The following is a 6000-nucleotide window of genomic DNA, read 5'->3' on the forward strand; positions in this document are numbered from 1 at the left end:
AAAAATCATCCACCATAAACCAACAAAGGGATCACCTACAAAGAAATTTTATAGAGTTCCCATGACAACAGCCATTGCTCCAAATACCTGTGTTTCTCTTGTTGATAGGAAGTGCATAGAGTGACAAATTTCAGTTGTTAAAATATTTTCTGTGTAACTGAGGGCTTTTAGGATAATATACACATGGTTTTTTGTGGAATTATGTTTCTTTACAGCAGAAAATTTAGTGAAAACTGTTTGTTCCTTGTGAGACCCACTGCACAGTCATGAATATTTTTATGGAGACCATGTTAGAGGTTATATGATTTCGTTATTATTGACTTGGTTTTGTTCAGGGACCGAAATGGAGTGTTTTTAAATTGCTTGACAGTGTTTCAAAGTGTGTTTATGCCTTAATAATATTTGTATTGTATTAAAAATATCATATAATGACAAACTAACTGATAAACAATTGTTTGCTGCACTGGAAGAAATTCTTGCATTAGCTGAAAATAGTGAAGATGGACTGGATTATTCAGATGATAGTGATGAAGAGTTAAGGATGGAAAATATACCCTTTTCTGAGGACATAACCCCTAAGGCTTTCTCCAGACAACCACCAATTGGCCCTGAGCCTAACCAATCAACATTTGGTACCGAACAACAACCACCTACTGAGCCTTATTCCAATCAGCCACAAGCATCTGTCAGTGTAGAGTCTGTCTCAGATGGTGCAAAACAGAGAGGTCCTAAGCGTATTTCTACCTTAGCAAATCAAACAACAGACAAAGTGAAATATAGAAATGTTATATGGAAAAGAGGATGTATGCAATGGGCTGACGAAGATCTCAAATTTTCTGGCACAACAGTGCTACCAGATGAAATATGTGAGCTGGATCGGTTAGTCATAAATGCTTGGCTTTTGACAAAGAGATGCCTTACTGAAAAAGGGATACAGCCTATTATGACACTTGCTGAATTCCTTGCGATCTTGGTGTAATACTCTGCAAGTTTGGAAAACCCTTTACTCCCACACGGGGAAGGCTTAGATTTGAAGTTGAAGTGCAGCTACAGCTAAAGGAGAAGAAAGGCCCTACTACACCAGCACCACCACAAGATGTTCGGAGTGATTAACTTTCTCATTTGCCAGTATTTACCGAGAATCAGCAGCGCATTAAATTGCCTGGTTGTAGTGCCAAAACACATTCATATTTGTGCCTACACAATAATAAAAACTGTTTTTACAGTTATCTCACTAATTGAAATTGAGTAGACACGATATTTCCCACTGAAAGGAAAAAATAAAATTTATTTTCAAACTGATCCTTGCTGCAGATTTTTTTTACTTCTTATAAAATGCTATTTGTTCGGGGCGTCGATCCATGTGGATCTTTTGCCCCTACTGGCACCATATTGAATAAACTTGCGTGTAATTGGAAGGGCGGTAATGTGGAATGTTCTGTGTGAGTAAAAGAAAATTAAGGACGCCACAATTACCCCGTCCCCAGGCCAGGGATATTAATCATTACAATTAAAAGCCCCTGACCCGGCCGGGAATCGAACCCGGGGCTGCCGGGTGACAGGCGGACGCGTTGCCCCCATACACCGCGGGGCCTGACATGTAATAGCCTACTATCTGTGTGATAATTAGGCTTATAAAAGGAAATCAAACATACATGCTAAATTTACCTGATTGTGCAATGCATTATTCATAATCAGCGCGAATGTTCATTTATCGTATTAGTTTTTTTTTATTTTTCAAACAATGTGTTTTATACATGCTGTATATATGTGCCCTTCAGTTTCTCGTGCTTTTTCCTTTGGAAGGTTAATTTTTTAATTACATCTTTTAAAAAACCCTGCAATAACGTATTTGTATGTTCTAAGAGTTCTCTAACATTATTTTACCCTCAGTGCGCAGTGTTCCTCCTGAGACCCAAACCCCTTTTTAAGCCATAATCTTCACATTTTGTAAATATAATTTTTTTACTATTTTTCCACAAATTAGTACATTATAAGTAATAAAATATATTTTTTTCATCAAAATTTGAAAAATTGCGCAGTGAAGGGTTAAGCAAGGATCGCGTCAATGAACTAAGCTCACAAAATGTAAAATGTTTAACGCTATAATGAGAGAATTTTAAGCCTTTATTGTGAGTTGTGCACAACACTAGGTCAATTGACGTAAAAATAAGAATCAAATGAGTTAGATATTGGATTTCAAAATAATTTGGTTATGTAATTTGAAGCTTAAATAATTAATTGAAACAATATTTAATTAATAGAAGGGAGTTATTGGATTTTTCGTGTGAGGTAGAAATTTGACTCATAATTTAAATGAACCGCAGAGTATTGTCAATTTAAATTATAATTCAAAAAAAGGAAAATAATTCATATTTTGATATTTTGAGATAGGATTTTCTCAAATAATAGTTTGTTTAATTTCTTAGGACGATTTATTAAGACCCACTTTCGTATTTTTACAAAATGAAATTTTAATGGAGAACTGCGGAAGAATTCCGGCAGGGAGGAGATAAATAATTTTATTTCAAGATTTTGAAAATATTTCTAAAATCTGGAAAGTGCTGATATTTTATTTAATAAATGTTAAAACCCATTTCTTTTTAGTGTTTTCATTTGTCGTCAGTCCTTAGATTGTCCCTGACCCCTATAATTTAGCGTCGCCTGTAAGCGAACGTTCCGCCCTTGGGAACTTTTGCTTACCGGCTGAGCTGCCCGGAAAAACGGGGCCAGTACTTTCACCCAAATTCAATTTTCAGTTTCAGCTTCCGTATCACACTGTTAGGGGCCGTACCCTCGCAATAATTCCGACTATAAATTCGTTGGTTACCTACAAACTTTTGACGTTATAAGGAAGAAATAGATATTTAAAATCTGGGACACCTTGTGTCCCGAAGAAAAGTGGTTTAGGAAACTGGGACTAAACGTCCTTAACCGGGACATACGGCCTCCTGGGGTTAGTAATCTGTTGAAAACTCTGTTCACCATATCCTGTTTGGTGTCCAAGTAGTAGGCAAGTTGGTATTTGTTGTTGGTACCAAATACTTTACTGTAGCTCTACCGGACAGCTTGCGGCTTCGGCGAGAAAGTCGATCGTGCTGCTATCTACACTGCACGGTGTGGTATGATATTGCCACTTGTGTGATCTTGGTGCACTGGCGTACTGTTTATAATTTATCGGTGTTTGACACTACTTTGCAGTGATATTCCAAGAAAAAAGTTTTGCGTTGAACAAATTACCCAGCAAGATAATAACATGAGAACCGATAAGGACCGCAAGTATTTAAAAACTCATGACCTCGCAGCTGTGTTGAAGTTACCTTCTGTGCTCCTTATAAGAAGTCAATCAACTAATGAGCTATTAGTGGGGCGTTAAACGAATAATATTACGGTAACAAATTTTGAACTGTTAATGGCTTCAAACTTGATGGTCCGCAGTATTAAGTAAAGCCATGCATTTCACATCACCTTCATAGTTTGTGGGTCTGTAGCATAATAGTCAAGTTGAAGTCTAGAATCCAGTCGGCTTCAACCTTATATATTATTTCATTTTTTTCTGTAAGAAAATTATTTCAATGTATCGATGACATAGGACCGAACACCGGTCCAAAAACTGAATACGTAAGTGTGATAATTTTTCATGCACAATGTTGTGAAGGAGAATTTACGAAATCTTGAACATCTCCTTGTCAGGAACATCGTAGTGACCGCGTGGTTTAGGTCACGTAGTCGGGAGATAGTGGGTTCGCTGAAGATGGTTTTCAGTGGTTTCGCATTTTCATGCCAGGCAAATGCTGAGGCTCTACCTTAATTAAGGCCACGGTCGCTTCCTTCCCACTCCTAGCCCTTCCTTATCGAATCGACTCAATAAAACGTATCACTGATGCCAATATCCTCAAATAACTCCAATAGGCATTATGTATTTCTATCCTCAGAGGTAAGAAACAAAATCAAAGTGCACTAAAAGCGAGATAACAGTGTTACGTGAGTTCGCCTGTAGAGTGCGGAAAGTTCGACAGTTATATGAAGAAGAAGAAGAAGACTACGAAGGAGGAAACAGAATAATGGACCAGAACGCCTGTTCCTTCACCTCAGTTCCTCTTTTACGAAACCTTAATCGGATGATTTGCACGAACTGAAGCCACTGAAACCAGCTGAGTTTCTTCATGAAATACCCAGTACTGATGTGCTGGATTTGGATCTCATGGACTGAAAAGGAATGGATATGAGATGGCGTTATGTGCAGGCACTTCGGGACGATCTTCAACAGAGACATTGTGCTGATCGGAGCTGATGAAATTAAACGACTTTGCTGGCTACTAGATGTTGTACAAGAGGTGTAGCGTCGTCAGGTTTGTCAAACTGAGAACTGCTGCAGGCGATTGGATGAGATCATTGGAGAGGTGACCTAATCGGACGAATCTACTGCATTTGTAGAGAGCAATCGGCCAGAATCTGCCATGGAGTTGCAGCCAGAGAGGACATCTCATGGACCTCCTCACGTTGTGGCATATCCACGGATGAAGTCTACAAGAAGGGGTAGAACAGTGAAAATACCAAAATATTTGGACTTGTACATAATACCAAGGAAATACGCATTGTGTGCAAGATCATTGTCAAGTGAAAGAGATTTGATTGTTTTTATGTAAAGGTTAATGATTATTCGTATTTTATTTTGTTGCAATTTTATTAGTGTAAAGCAAAATTGCAAGGCGGGGAGCATGTTAGGGAAATGTTAGTTTGTGCGCCACATTTTATTATCAGTAATTGATATCATCAAAGCCCTCACACAGGTCTTGTTTTGGAAAAGAAGACAGACATTAAATTCTGTTGTGTATATTTGCTTTAATGATGTTCTTTTTAAATACTGTTAGAAAACAGTCTTTATAGATTAAGCTCTCCGTAATATTTAAGTCAAGTATGTAACAAGGGTGTTGAAAGGAAGAAAAGTGAAGAGGAATTTAGTTGTGCAGATGTCGGGATAATAAAGGGAGACCAGGAGTGGAAGGGACATATTTAGTATGGGGTTGAGCCACTTGTCATGGCTGACTCAATTGTCAGGCATGTGGGAAAAGTACTCGTATGTGGAGGAAAGAGAACCAGGGTGGATTGTTATCCAGGAATCAGGTTAAGAAATATGTTGACGAATACTGACGGAAGGGAGGACTTGAAGAAACTCGTACTAACATAGTTCGAGATGTTTTGGATCTAATTATGGCAGCACGGAAGAAGGAAGCAGAAATTGTTATCAATAGGGATCTGTGTAGGAGGGATACTGAATGCAGGGTAATAGGGGATTTAAAGGAGGCTATGGAATGGATATGTTGGAAACTGGTAGTGAGATTTGTAGATCCTAATGGATGAGGGATCTACGCTCAGATTACCCTCAGTTGAAGCGCAATGGTAGATACAAGTTAGGTTTATTTGGAAGAGTTACCGTACAAGGAGAAACATGCAGGGAGACGGGGCGGACCAGGGATTTCAGGCTTATATTACCAGGAGGTTTTATTAAAGGTGAAATGACATGTTCACATACTTCATCTACTACTACAGTAAATATTATACCTAAAGCTAATCATGTTTACATCAACTCCACGGCCTTCTCTCCTCCTACATAGTATGGTGTATAGTGTTGCTAGGACAACGTGTGTCCTATCCTTCACTATTTTCATTAGTGGCTATTTTATTTTTTCTGCCACACATTTTTCAAAATACAGAAATATTTTGCCGTTTTTTCCACTGGGATCCACTCCCGGGAATATAACCCGTGGTTACTCGCATGGTGAGCGCGGCTCTCACCTCAGAAGTGTAATGATTTTTGTTGGAATTTTACAACACCTCTACTTCTGAAACTCCCTATACCTCTTAAACAGATTGTTAGAAAGAGAATGTGCCAGTCATTCCCATTATCTTTGAAAACCAAGACCTCGATCCATTATTACGTGCGACAGCGAGCGGTGAGCTCAGTAGCGAGTAATGCCGGGGTAACAGTTGTATGGA

The sequence above is a fragment of the Anabrus simplex genome, chromosome 13, assembly GCF_040414725.1.
Source record: "Anabrus simplex isolate iqAnaSimp1 chromosome 13, ASM4041472v1, whole genome shotgun sequence".
NCBI classification, from domain to species: domain Eukaryota; kingdom Metazoa; phylum Arthropoda; class Insecta; order Orthoptera; family Tettigoniidae; genus Anabrus; species Anabrus simplex.